The sequence below is a fragment of the Mus pahari genome, chromosome X, assembly GCF_900095145.1.
Source record: "Mus pahari chromosome X, PAHARI_EIJ_v1.1, whole genome shotgun sequence".
NCBI classification, from domain to species: Eukaryota; Metazoa; Chordata; class Mammalia; order Rodentia; family Muridae; genus Mus; species Mus pahari.
Window position 1 is genome coordinate 70181305 of NC_034613.1, and position 13569 is coordinate 70194873.

At 39.1% G+C, this 13569-nt stretch overlaps 1 non-coding gene across 1 annotated transcript; it reads left to right on the top strand.

Annotated features, from left to right (window-relative positions):
* Positions 1-12817: 12817 nt before the first annotated feature.
* On the top strand, positions 12818-12921 carry LOC115063161. Its single transcript, XR_003843057.1, has one exon. It is a non-coding gene; the product is annotated as a U6 spliceosomal RNA (small nuclear RNA).
* The last annotated feature ends 648 nt before the right edge of the window (positions 12922-13569 follow it).

Sequence of the window (13569 nt, forward strand, 5' to 3'; positions counted from 1 at the left end):
TATTCAGGAGTAACTTTCAGACACTGAAAACATTGTAGACCTAGATTAGATTAATGGAGGCCAGAAGCTTGCAGAACTAGACCTACAGAGGCATTAAGCTTAAGAGACAACAGTTACAACAGGCAAACTAAAGATACTCTCACAATGAACATTCCAACATAATTGAAGAACAAGAAAGGATGTTAAAACCACCTTTATGAAATTTATCCTTAAACAGGAAACTAATGAACTCCTTAAAGAAATTCATAAAAACAAATCACAGAGTGTAATGAAATGAATAAAACTGTCCCACACTTGAGAAATTGAATTAATAATTAATAAAAAAAATACAAACCAAGTAAAATCTGGAAATGAAAATTTGAGAAATTCCAACAGAATTTAAAAGAATGGATAAATAAAAGGTGGTACATTCTTTTAAATGGTGTATTACTAAGCTGTTTACAATAAAAATAATAAATCACAAAATTTGCAGACAGGAAGATTCCACAGTCTGAAGGCCTCCCAGGAGTCCCACTTAATGCACGGCAACTGGTAAGGAACCGTCCCAAAGAGTCACAGCAGCTGGAATTCCAGGAGACCTAGAGCAACCCAGAGACACAGGAGGTAGGTTCCAGACAGAGAAACAGACTAGTTAACCACATATGGTTAATATAAAAGCATGAAGGAGTATATTGAAATATAATATATAAAATAATATATACTCTAGCAGCATAAATGTATCTGTAATTACTGATATTTTATTTTTCCCTTTTATTTAAAGTAATATTTTCCTTTCTTCTTTTATTGGAAATAGATTCTTCTGGCATTCAACACATTCCAAGAAAGTTTCTCACCCTCCATTCCTTTCTGCCCTCCCCACCTCCACTGTGAATAAAACCCATTTCCACTCCATTTCCCTTCAGAAAAGAGGCCTCAAAGAGACAATATCAGTAAAACAGGACAGAATTAGAAAGATACAAGTCAAGGCTAAAGTCCTTATACTGAGGCTGGACAAGGCAAACCGATGGGAAGAAACAAAGTTCCAAAAGCAGACAAAAATCAGAGACAAATTTGCTCCCACTATTATGAGAACCACAAAAACACCAAGCTAATAACCATAATATATGCACAGTAAACCTGACGAAGTTCCATGCAGGCTCAGTGTTTTCTGCTTCAGTCTCTGTGAGCCCATAAGGTACTTGTTTTGTTTCCTCAGTAGGCCATATTCTCCTTTTGTCATCTATCCCCTCTGACTACTACAGTTCTCTTCCTTCCTTAGGGTTCCCTTGATATCCAGAGGTAAAGACCCAATGGAGACCTCCAATTTAGACTCTCTCTACAAAATGTCTGGCTATGAGTTTTTGCACACACTCCCAGTTGCTACCAAAGGAAGCTGTGATGACTGCTGGACAAAACACTGACCTTAGTTCTCTTAACTAACCAGTCACTTGTTCCTTGTCATCCTGGCAGTATAAAACATTGACTCCCTTTTATGGTGTGAGCCTTAAGTTAAACAAGATATTGGTTGGGCCACTCCCAAAAGTCTTGTGCCACCATTGTGCCAGGATATTTTGCAAGCAGGAAAGATTCTAGAGTTTTGTGGTTAGGTCTATTTCCACAATTCTCTTCCAGTAGCCTGAAGAGTACCTTCTTACACCACAGAGACTTGAATATAGAGGGGAAGGGTCTAACATGATCTCAGTAATTTTAATGATTTATATTTCAGAGAATTACCAAATAACCTAGCAACAACCTGGGTTGTTTAGAGATCTCCATGTGACCCCCTTGACAAACAAGTCAATCAAATGTAACCCAGGTCAGCCCTGGAAGTACTGTCTGGCTACAAAAAACAGCTAGTTCAGAATCTGTGTCCTCTATTTCTAGGAGTCCTCCTTAGGGTTGCCTTCAGAGATAATAGGAAGATAACACTGCAGAAAATTTCCTCACAGAATGCCCCCTAAAATACTCACCTATTCCAAAAGTCTGCTCATGCCCTGTTTCCCACCACCCATCTCCCAACATGATACCCAATGTATCCTTCCCACCCATTCCCAGTCCACCTGCAAAATATAATCTATTTCTCCTTCACAGGGAGACCCTTTGTTCTCTATAAAACCCTATTCTTTACATAAACTCTCTGGGTCTGTAGACTATAGCTTGAATATAATTTACTTTATAGCTAATATCCACATATAAATGAATGCATACCATATTTGTATTTCTGGGTATAGGTGACCTAACTCAGGCCAAGTTTTTCTAGTTCTACCTATTTTCCTGTCTGTTTATATCTTTTTTTTTTAAAGTGCAGAGTAAATATTCCACTGTGTGAATGTATTACATTTTCTTTACCCAATCTTCTGTTGAAGTGCAACAAGGTTGTTTCCAGTTTGTGTCTATTATGAAAACTCAGTAAACATAGTTAAGCAAGTCTCCTTATGGTATAATAGAGCATCCTTAAGGTATATTCCTGAATGGTACTGCTGAGACTTGAGGAAAATTGAATTCCAATTTTCTGAGGAACTACCATACCCCATAGAATTATGTTTGGATTTAGATGTGAATTTTATTGAATTTCAAAATCGCTCTTGTTAAGATGGCTACTTTTACTGTTAGTTGTATCAATTCATTAACATGGGAGAGCTTTCTATCTTCTTATATATTCTATTTAATTCTTCAAAGACTTGAATTTTATTTCATACTAGTCTAACTTGTCAGATATTTAATATTATTTGAGACTATCCAGAAGGGTTATATCTCTCTGATGTATTTCTCAGTACATTTGTCATTGTTTATGTGGGCTACTGATTTTTTTTTTAATTTTTGAGACAGGGTTTCTCTGCATAACCCTGGCTATCCTGGAGCTCATTCTATAGACAAGATTGGCCTTGAACTCAGAAATCTGCCTGCCTCTGCCTCCCAAGTGCTGGGATTAAAGGCATGTGCCACCACTGCCCAGCTGTGCTGCTGATTTTTTAAGTTAATCTTGTATCAACCTACAGGTATATCTTTTTTTATATGTTCCTGGATTTGGTTTTTAAATACTGTATTGAGTATTTTTGCATCAATGTTCATAAGAGAAATTTATATGATATGAGTGTCAAGATATCTGTGGTCTTATAAAGTGAATTGAGCAATCTTCTTAGTCTACCTATTTTGTGGAATTACTTGATCAGCACTGGCATTAACTCATCTTTGAAATTCTGGTAAAATTCTACAATAAAACAAACTGGCCCTGGGCATATGTTTTAGTTAGGCTTAAATTTATACTCTTTAAACAGTCACTTCTATTTCACTTGTGGTTAGAGTTATATTTAAATTTTTATTTCATCTTGATTTAGCTTTGTTAAGTGTTATCTATTGAGAAAATTATCTATGTCTTTTAGATTTTCCAGTTTGGTGGAACATAGGTTTTTAAAGTATGATGTTATGATTGTCTGGATTTTCTCAAGTCTATTGTCAATTCCAATTGTCTCTGATTTGTTAATTTGGATAATATATCTCTCTGCCTTTTAGTTAGATTGGAAGAGATTGTCTAATTTGTTGATTTTCTCAAAGAACCATCTCTTTGTTTCATTGATTCTTTGTATTCTTTCTATTTTTTTTTTCATTCCTTATTTTGACTATTTCTTGCTGTCTACTCCCTTTGGTTTTGAATTAAGTTTCTTGTATGCAGAATGATGGATCATGTTCCCTCATCCCTCATGTGTTTTGTTTGTTTGTTTATTGTGGACAATGAAACTATTAATATTGAGAGATATCCAGGAGCAAGGATTGTTAGTTCCTGTTATTTTTGTTGTTGTTGTTACTGCTGATGTTGTTGTTGGTGGTGGTGATAATATGTCTGTGTGTGTGCACGCGTGTGTATGTGTGTGTGTGTGTGTGTTTCCCTTTTTTCTGGTATGAGAGTAATGAGATTATCAATTTTCTCTGTTTTTGTGTATACAGTTAACACCATTGCTTTATAGATAGAGTTTAAATTTGACTTTACCATGGGATATCATTTTTTTCCATCTATAGTGATTGAAAGTTGATTGGTATAGTCATCTTTTGGTGTCTGTGGCCTCTTAGAGTCTTCAGCATATCTGTCCAAGCCCTTTTGGATTTTAGATTCTCCACTGAAATATCAGGTATAATTCTAATAGGTCTGCCTTTATAAGTCATTTAGTCTTTTTCCCTTGTAGCTTTTAATACACTTTCTTTGTTCTCTTTGTGTAGTATTTTGATTATTATGTGGCAAAGAACTTTCATTTCTCATCCAATGTATTTGGTGTTCTGTATGCTTCTTGTGCTTTTATGGGCATCTCCTTCTTTTGGTTAGGAAAATTTTATACTATGATTTTTGTGAAATATTTCCTGGGACTTTAAGTTGAGAATGTTTTTCTTTCTCTCATACTCTTAGTCTTACACTTAGTGCTTTCATAGTGTTCCAGATTTCCTGAATGTTTATTGTTGGGAACTCTTTTCTTTGATGTACCTATTTCCTCTTTTGTATCTTCAATGCCTGAGATTCCATTTCGTACAGTTTTGTGAGACTCTGAAAGGCAGCCTGTTTTGGTTGAGTAAGGCTTGCACTGGAGACCCAGTAGAAAACTCTACAAGGGATGGAACAGTGAGCCACGTTCCCAGAGACAGGTGCCTGACACCTCAGAGTCCCCAACTCCATAATTCTGTGACTATCAGTCACACAGACAAAGCCACAAGCTCCTGACATTCTACCTAGACTCTACCCTCACAATTACCTAACAATAGCCAGGCATGTTCCTCCCCACAGTTACCCTGCAACTGCAACATAACCCAGCCCACTATAAAAGGGACTGCTTGGCCCCATCTATCTCTCTTAAGCTCTTACCTTTCTTATTCTCATCTCTAGCTCTTGTTTTACCCCTCCCTTCCCCCTCCTCTCCACGTGGCCATGGCTGGCCTCTCTCTTTTATCTTCTCTCTTCCCCCCTTCCTTTCTACAATAAAGCTAGAAAACCATAGACTGTCTCTGCTCATCAAGGCCCACTGTGTTCGAACTATGAAATAGGCTTTCCCCGAAAGTTCCAAGTCTAACCTCCTTCTAGAAGGCCTTCTTACACTCCAGCCATGGAACAGACCAAGGAATCTCACCCGCAGAACCACCCTGTGTCCCTTCTCCCCCTGCCCTCTCATCTCTTTGACCCCAGGGCTGACTGAGCCACCCCTGGGGGCCCCCACTTTGTTCTCAGCTCTTCCATGGGGTCCAGTTGCATCTGGTTCGTCCAAGACTGAGAACCTGTTATCTTTGGCCTCCATGAGGCTCAGAGACCTCATACTGCCCCCTGTCCATCCCTCGAGGACTAGGTGTTTAGCTTCACACTTCAAGACACCAACCCCGAGCCACATGGAGAGTCCGTGGCAGTCTTCTGTGTCTGCCTGCCCAGAGCACCCGAACTCTGGCAAAACATGGTTTCTCTCTCACTCCCTTTATTCCCTCATGCATGCTGCCCCACACATTTTGTTGAAAAAGCATCCTTCTGCAGTTCCTGTTCACATTCCTAAATATTTCAATTCTAGAATTTCCTTAGATTGTAGTTTCTTTGTTGTTACTATTTTCATTTTCAGGTCTTGATTTTTTTTTTCCTTGGATTTCTTTGAGTGATTTATTCATTTCCCTTTTAGGGATCTCTGTGATTTTCATATACAGTATGGTTTTAAGGTGTTTATCTTATGCTTCAGCTACACTAGAATATCCCAGGCCTGCTATGGTAGAATACCTGGCCTCTGATGGAAACAGATTTTCCTAATTGTTACTGATTATGTTCTTAACCTGATATCTAGGCATCTGGGTTTCAAGTTATTATAGGACTCAGTGTTTTTTTCATGGTTTGTCTTTGTTAGGTAGGTGTTTTTTTCCTTTGTTTTTGTTTCCTGCCTGAAATTTCAGAGCATGTGTTAGGTACCTGTTATCTTTTTTACTGGTATGTCCTGCTGATGTGTTCATGAGTAATGCTTGTTGGTGTTCAAGGCTGGAGAAAGAGGATGCCATGGAAGATGATCTCTTTCAGCACTAGAGATGACCCCAAGTATTGGGTCTGGAGAAACAGACACTGAGGAAGGTTCTTGGGCAGCCTACCTTTTCTTCTAGCAGCTGCAGTCTATAGTTGAGGCTGAGTTGGTTAGAGTCATAGTGATGTGGAAGAAGGGCAAATAAGAATGGTCTCTGCCATCTTCAGGAGGTATGGATAGGGGGTTGGGAGAAGTTGCAGAGCTACTGCTGATCCTGAGGTTTGCAGACAGTGGAACAGATGATAAGATTAAGCAACTCTGACCCAACCTTGAGATGGCTCCAGGAAATGGTGTTAGGCCTCAAGGAAAAGTTTCACACTTCTGGCCGCAGAATGATTTCCCAAAAATGACTCTGATAATATACTTCTCAGAAAAAAACATAAAATGTACTGTCAGAAGGCCACCCTCCCAGGATGATTGCTATTACTGTAATCTTTTTATTTATAAAAGGTGCTTGTAAGTTAGAATCAAGATAGCCTCTAGTCTCTTACTTGAGAGACTGCTAAAGTTTGATCCCAGTGTACCTAAAAAATAAACCTCTTACTTTTGCATCAATCTGAGTCACCTCTCTCTTATGGTCTCCTGGAAGGTAAAGACCTCTGGGGCTTTACATTTGTGGAATTTTAGGTGATCTGAGACCCCTAAGTGGGCACTTGAGAGCACCCAGATCAGAGTGTCAGAAGTGTGCAGAGTGAGTACTTTTATTTTCACTTTGGCTCATGGATAAGGGAGATAGCTGAGACAGCTACTGAACAGGACAGTCAATTTAGAGCCAGCAGACATGCCACATTGCCATGACTGTGGGAGGTCTGGAAGACACTTCAAACTCCCTGCAATGAGTCAGGAGGACTCTCATTTCTGAGCTGGCAGGTATAGCAGACAGCCAATTCTGGCCAAGACACACTCTAATTCACCTCCTGAAGTTTGAGAGGGTTTAGTTTCTGTGTTTGTTCCGTATCTGTGATCTCTGTTCTTAGACTTGCACTGACAATATTTTTGAATATGGGACAGACTGATTTAACTTGCTGAATATCTTAGTGACACATGGAAACGAAGTTAAGAGAAGAGAACCTGTCTGTTCTGGTAAAAAAAAAAAGGGGGGGGGCAAAATCAGTCACCCTATGTTCCTCAGATTAATCTGTCTTTGGTGTAGGATGCCCCCCCCCACAGGGACGTTCTACTTGCCTGTCATCAGGGGAGTTAAAGGGAGGATTTTTAGGCAGGGACCCATGGTCATCCTGACCAGGTACCCTATAAAATAACTTGGACGAATCTAGTGGAACTCCCCCTCCCATGGATAAAAGCCTTTCTTTCCTCCAGACCCACCTTGCAGGTTCTGGTCATCAGTAAAAAGGAAACATGAGTGGAGGGATCTGAACCTGAAAAGAAGTTGACTCGCCAAGACCCTTCAACAGCGGACCTGTTGCTCCTAGGCACTCCTTCTCCATATCCCTCTACCCTTGCCCCCACTACCCTGCCAGTACCAGCACGGGCCCTATGATCCTCAGCCCATACAGGACCCAGGCCATTATACTCCCCTTTACTGAAGGGAGGAGTGGGAAGAGACCCCTAACGTCCATATCCCACCATGGGGACCTGAAGTCAGAGAGCCAACTTCCCTGATACCATATTGGCTCTCCTACTGAGGGCATATGGGCCTGTAGATGATGAGTGCAAACAGGCTATTCAATATTGGCCATTCTCTTCTGCTGACCTATACAATTGGAAGTCTCAGCATCCCCCTTTCTTAGATAATCCCAAAGGTTTGATTAATATCTTTGAACTGTCCTGTTTGGCCATCAGCTCTCTAAGATGACATACAACAATTTATGAGGGACCTCATTACCACTGAGGAGAGAGAAAGGATCCTCTATGAGGCCCAAAAGTGTGCTCTCAAACACAGGCTCACTTGGAAAATCACTGAATCAGGATTACCTTTAATGCAACCTGATTGAGACTTTAATTCAGCAGAAGGTAAGGAACACCATAAGGTCTACTGCCAAGCTCTGTTGGCAGGTATGAAGGCAGCATTTCAGTGGCCCACAAATTTGAGCAAGGTACTGAGGTTAGACAGGTATCAGATGAGTCACGTACTGTCTTTTCTAGAGTGGCTCATAGAGGCGTTTTTCCAATATACACACTATGACCACAACAGCAAGAAGCACAAAGCTGCTGTGACTATGACTTTAATAGGCCAGGCTACTAGAGATATCAGGAAAAATCTTCAGAGGCTAGAGGGACTCCAGGGATTGAGGGATTTAGTGCAAGTTGCTGAGAAATTCTACTACAACTAGAAGACAGAGGAGAAGGAACAGAAAAAGAGAAAGGAAGAAGATGAAAGGGAGATGAAAAAAAGATCAACAGGAAAGGAATTTACATAGAATCTTGACTACAGTAATTAGAGAAGGCAGAGAAGAGAGATCCCAACCAAAGAAATAGAGAGAAAACCCCTTGAAAAGGACCAGTGAGCTTATTGCAAGGAGAGTGGCCACTGGACCCTAGAGTGCCCCAACAAATGGAAGCCAGGGGCAGGAAATCCCAGGCCTTGGGAAAAGAGCCCCCAAATGGTGAAGGTGTTAGCCCTGGGGGAAGACCGCAACTAGGGAGGACAGTGTTCAAACCCCCTCCTTGAACCCAGGGTAACCTTGAAAGTGGAGGAGTATCCTGCCCAAATTCTTGGTGGATACTGGGGTCCAACACTTGGTCCTCCTCCTATCTGATGGACCAATATCCAGCAAAAGAAAAAAAAATCATGGGTCCAATGGGCCACTGGGATTAAACAAATCTCATGGACTACCCAAAGAATTGTGGACCTTGGCATGGGCTGGGTATCTCACTTGTTCATGTTCTTCCCTGTATTCCCCTATCCCTTGCTCAGGAGAGATTTGATCTCAAAGATTGGGGCTCAGATCCACTTTCTTCACATGGTCACTCAATTGAGTTGGCCCACTGGGAACCTGTCCAGACTTTACTATTAGACTGGGGGATGAATACAAATTGTTTGAGACCAAAACCTAAAAGACTGAGGATAATGCTCAGTGGCTGGAAAAGTTCCCCTTTTCATGGGCTGAACTAGTCGGTCTAAGACATGCATGTCTGCAGGCCCCTAGATATGTGGAGCTTAAGATCCAGACTGATCCCATCTTTGTACATCAGTACCAGATGACATGGGGATGGTGAGAAGGTATTAAGCCTCATATTGACAGGCTGCTAAAACTGGGGGGCCGGTGCAAGTGCTGATCTGCTTGGAACACACCACTGTTGCCTGTAAAGAAGCCTGGTACTCAGGACTATTGCCCTATGCAAGATCTGAGAGAGGTAAACAAATTAATCTTAGATATGCATCCCACTGTGCCTAACCCATGTACCTTATAGAGCTCTCTGCCACTATCCAAGAACTGGTACACAGTCTTGGATCTGAAGGATGCCTTTTTCTGCCTGTCACTGGCCCCAAAGAGCCAATAGTACTTTGCCTTTGAGTGGAAAGATCCTGAAAAGGGGCTTGCTGGGCAATTGACATAGACTCAGCTTCCCCAAGGATATAAGAATTCACCCACCATCTTTGAGGAGGATCTCCACCAGGACCTATGCAAGTTCTGAGAAAAACACTCACAAGTAACTCTTTTGCAGTATGTAGATGACCTCCTCCTTGCCACTGAGACCAGAGAACATTGCCTGGAAGATACTAAACAATTGTAAAAGGAACTGGGAAGATAGGGCATTGGGTCTCTGCAAAGAAGGCCTAGATCTGCCAGAGGTGGGTAAGCTACCTGGGATATCACCTGCAGGATGAGCAGAGATAGCTCTTCCTGGCCAGGAAGGAGACCGTACTATACATTCCCCCACCAAAGACCCCATGCTGTTGGAGTTCATCAAAAGACACTCACTCACAAAGAACACAGAGACCACCATCACTGCAAACTGCATGAGGATTTTATCGATCCAACATGTTGGGGACTCCCCTCTCAGCATGCAGACCAGAGGAGATACCCAGAACAAAGAAAGAACACATTTTTTATACCTTTGTAAGGAATGGATATGAGCAACAGGGTAGTTGGCTTATTTTCATTGGTGTAGCAAGTAACCGTTTCAGGTATTGGTTACTTTGTATAGTGACTACTTCTGGCCTAGTGATTCATTTTGCTTGCCACCATGGTGGGATATTATGATTTGGTCAGCAAAGCAATAGTACATTTTGAACTTATGGGTCAATTATTAATATCACAGCTATCAACATTACAGCTATCAGCAAGGTCAGGGTGGTTTGTGGTCTTTCTCAGAATTCAGTGTGGGATGAGGGTCAGGAGAATTCTTCTGAGAACTGTTATTTTTGTTATGGTTATTTCTCTGAGAACAGCTAATATTATTTTGGCAGTTTCAGGCTTAATCATTTTTACTGCTAAAACTATGTTTTTACATTTGTTTAGTCATCCAGCTTCCTTATCTAGCTCTGTACTTGGCCTGCTAGTAGTTTGGAAAGTCCTTTTCGAAGGGGGAAGGTACTGGGTGGTCTTAAATTCATTTTGGATATTACAGTGTGGATACTGAAATTTGCATAAAGTGCCAGATGATTACCTCTGACCAAAAACAACCAAATGTTCCATTGGGAAGGGGAAAAGCAAGCTGCTTTTGACACAATTAAGTTAGCTCTCTTGTCAACTCTAGCACTTAGACTTCCTGAGATCACAAAGCCCTTCCAACAGATTGTAGTGGAGAGCAAAGAGATTTCAAAGGGAGTGGTAACACAGATACTGGGCCCTTGGAAAAAGCCAGTAGCCTACATCTCAAAGAAACTTGACCCAGTAGCGTTCAGCAGGCCAACCTGCCTCCTTATGGTGGCAGTTGTAGCAGCTATAGTTGTACTACACAAAATAGGATAAAATCTCTAACTGATGATTGATAAGTTCAAAAAAGCATGAGAATTTCAGCAAATATCAGTATGAAAACCAATTGTACCAGAAAACAAGATCCTTACATTTTGTGAGTGATAGGATTAACACATTAAGTCTATAACTATTAACTACTCTAATTGAAGAAGTAACAGCTTTGACAGTATATACATAGGTACTAGTTATGCTATCCATAATTGTAGTCAAATAACATCCAAAAGAAAGAAGAGAGATGATTCAGCAGATAAGAGCACTGGCTGATTTTCTGAAGGTCCTGATTTCAAGTCCCAGCAACCTCATGGTGGTCCACACCACCTGTTACAAGATCTGATACCCTCTTCTGGTACATCTGAAGTCAGCTATAGTGAATGTACTTATGTATAGTAATAAATAAATCTTTGGGCGAGAGCAAGCAAGCAGAGGTTCTAAAAATTCAATTCACAGCAACCACATGCAGGTTCACAACCATCTGTACAGTTACAGTGTACCCACATACGTAAAATAAATAAATAAATCTTTTTAAAAGGGAAAAAGGAGACTGTAGACTCTAGTAATATAGAACATTTTAATTTTATAAAAAGAAAAAATGAATGAGTTCTTAGTTTACATAAATGATTGGGTTGTGTATATATTACTGGTTGGAAGTGAATCTCAATAGAGTAATTAGTATAAATTATAGAAAAATCAGAATTGATCCATTTAAATGAATCTACTTGGAACATATTCTCTATGTATTTAACACTGTAATCTGTAATGCCAGAATACCATTTAACCTTTGCTGAGATTGGAGAATTAACTGTTGAAAAGATAACCCACCATAATACAAAAAAAAATCAATAAAAGGAAATACAATATATCCTTTATAGGACAAAAGTGAAAGACAAAAATTCACATTATTTCTAATGTTGAACCTTATTTTAAATAAGGAAAAGTAATTTATGTGGAGACCCATCATATGCATAAAGTGAGTTGGAGGATTCCATCTCTCAGTCAGAGTGTTTAATTTTTTACTGTATCTTTTCTTTTATTTTGAGTACTATAATATAATCACATCATTTCTCTTTTTCTTTTCCTTCATTTAAAACCCTCCCATATACCCTACCTTTTATTCTTTCAAAGTCAGGGTCTATTTTTTCAGTAATTATTACTAAATGCATTTATATATGCATATATATATATATATATTATTTATATATATGTGTGTGTGTGTGTGTGTGTGTGTATGTGTGTGTGTGTGTATGCATATATATATTGTCAAATGCTAAATGCAACCTTTTCATCTGTACAATGTTATATATGTATGTTTTCAGAACTCACTCATAGTCTTTTAAAATGGCATATGTGTTGAAGATGACATGAAAAATAGCAAATAAAAATGCATAAAAATTCACCAAAATGTATATAGATAACACAAAAGTCAACATAGAACACTTAGAATTAAAATCAAAATTTTGATGAAATTTATATGATTGAAAAGAAACAGTTGGAAAGAAAGAGTGAAGTACAAATGTGTGTAAAGTTCCATACTTTGTTATGGATGAGTAGACTTCATTCACATGTAGAGTTGGAAAAACCATGCTTCTGAGGAAGATTTTATGTTGTCATAATCAGAAGATCAAAAGTTTAGATAAAGGTTGTATTGATAATTACATTCATTCTATTAAACTTTAAATACTATAAAACTTAAGCTCAAAATAAAAATTTGCTTTATAGCATGGTAAAACATTTAATCTCAGGTATTTTGTTTTATTTTCTCATTAGCAAAACTCTCTGACATCATTATATACAAATTAAATATTATCGGTTATTGCTTCACACACTCACGGTGGCATAATTCCATAAGAGAAGGTTCCTTTTCCTTATAATTCAGTAATCCACCCTAGAGTTCACAAACTTATCTGGTAGAAAATGGACTTCTCATGCTCACTGTAGCAGCACTATAGTAAAATTGGAATGATACCGTGAGGATTAACATAGCCCATGCACAAGGATGACACACAAATTATGAAGTATTCTATATTTTCAGACAAAACCACTGAGGATTTAAAAAATGGCAATAGAAACAATAAAAAAATCACAAACAGAGAAAATATTGAAAATGGTAAAACCTAGGGAAGACAGAAGAAAGTCAAATATGCAAGTATCACAAAAGAATACAAGAGTTAGAAGATAGAGTCTCAGGCACTATACCCAGCAAATTCTCAAATACCAAAGATGAGCAAACCGAGATAGTCTAGGACAACACCAAATTTAAAGAATAACTTTCCACTAATCCATCCCTACAGAAGATAATAGAAGAAAAACTCCAACACAAGGAGGGAAACTGCACACAAGAAAAAGTAAGAAATTAATCTTCTCGTAGCAAACCCAAATTAAGAGAACCACGCAAACATAATTCCAACTCTAACAACAAAAATAACAGGAAGCAACGATCATTGGTCCTTTATATCTCTCAACATTGGTAGACTCAATTCCCCAGTAACACAGACTAACAGATTAGATATGTAAACAGAACCCAACATTTTTCTGCATACAGGAAACATATCTCAATGACAAAGATAGGCATTAACTCAGAATAAATGCCTGGAAAATAATTTTTTGAAGGAAATGGTGCCAAGAAATAAGCAGGAGTAGCCATTCCTATATCCAATATAATAGACCTTCAACCAAAA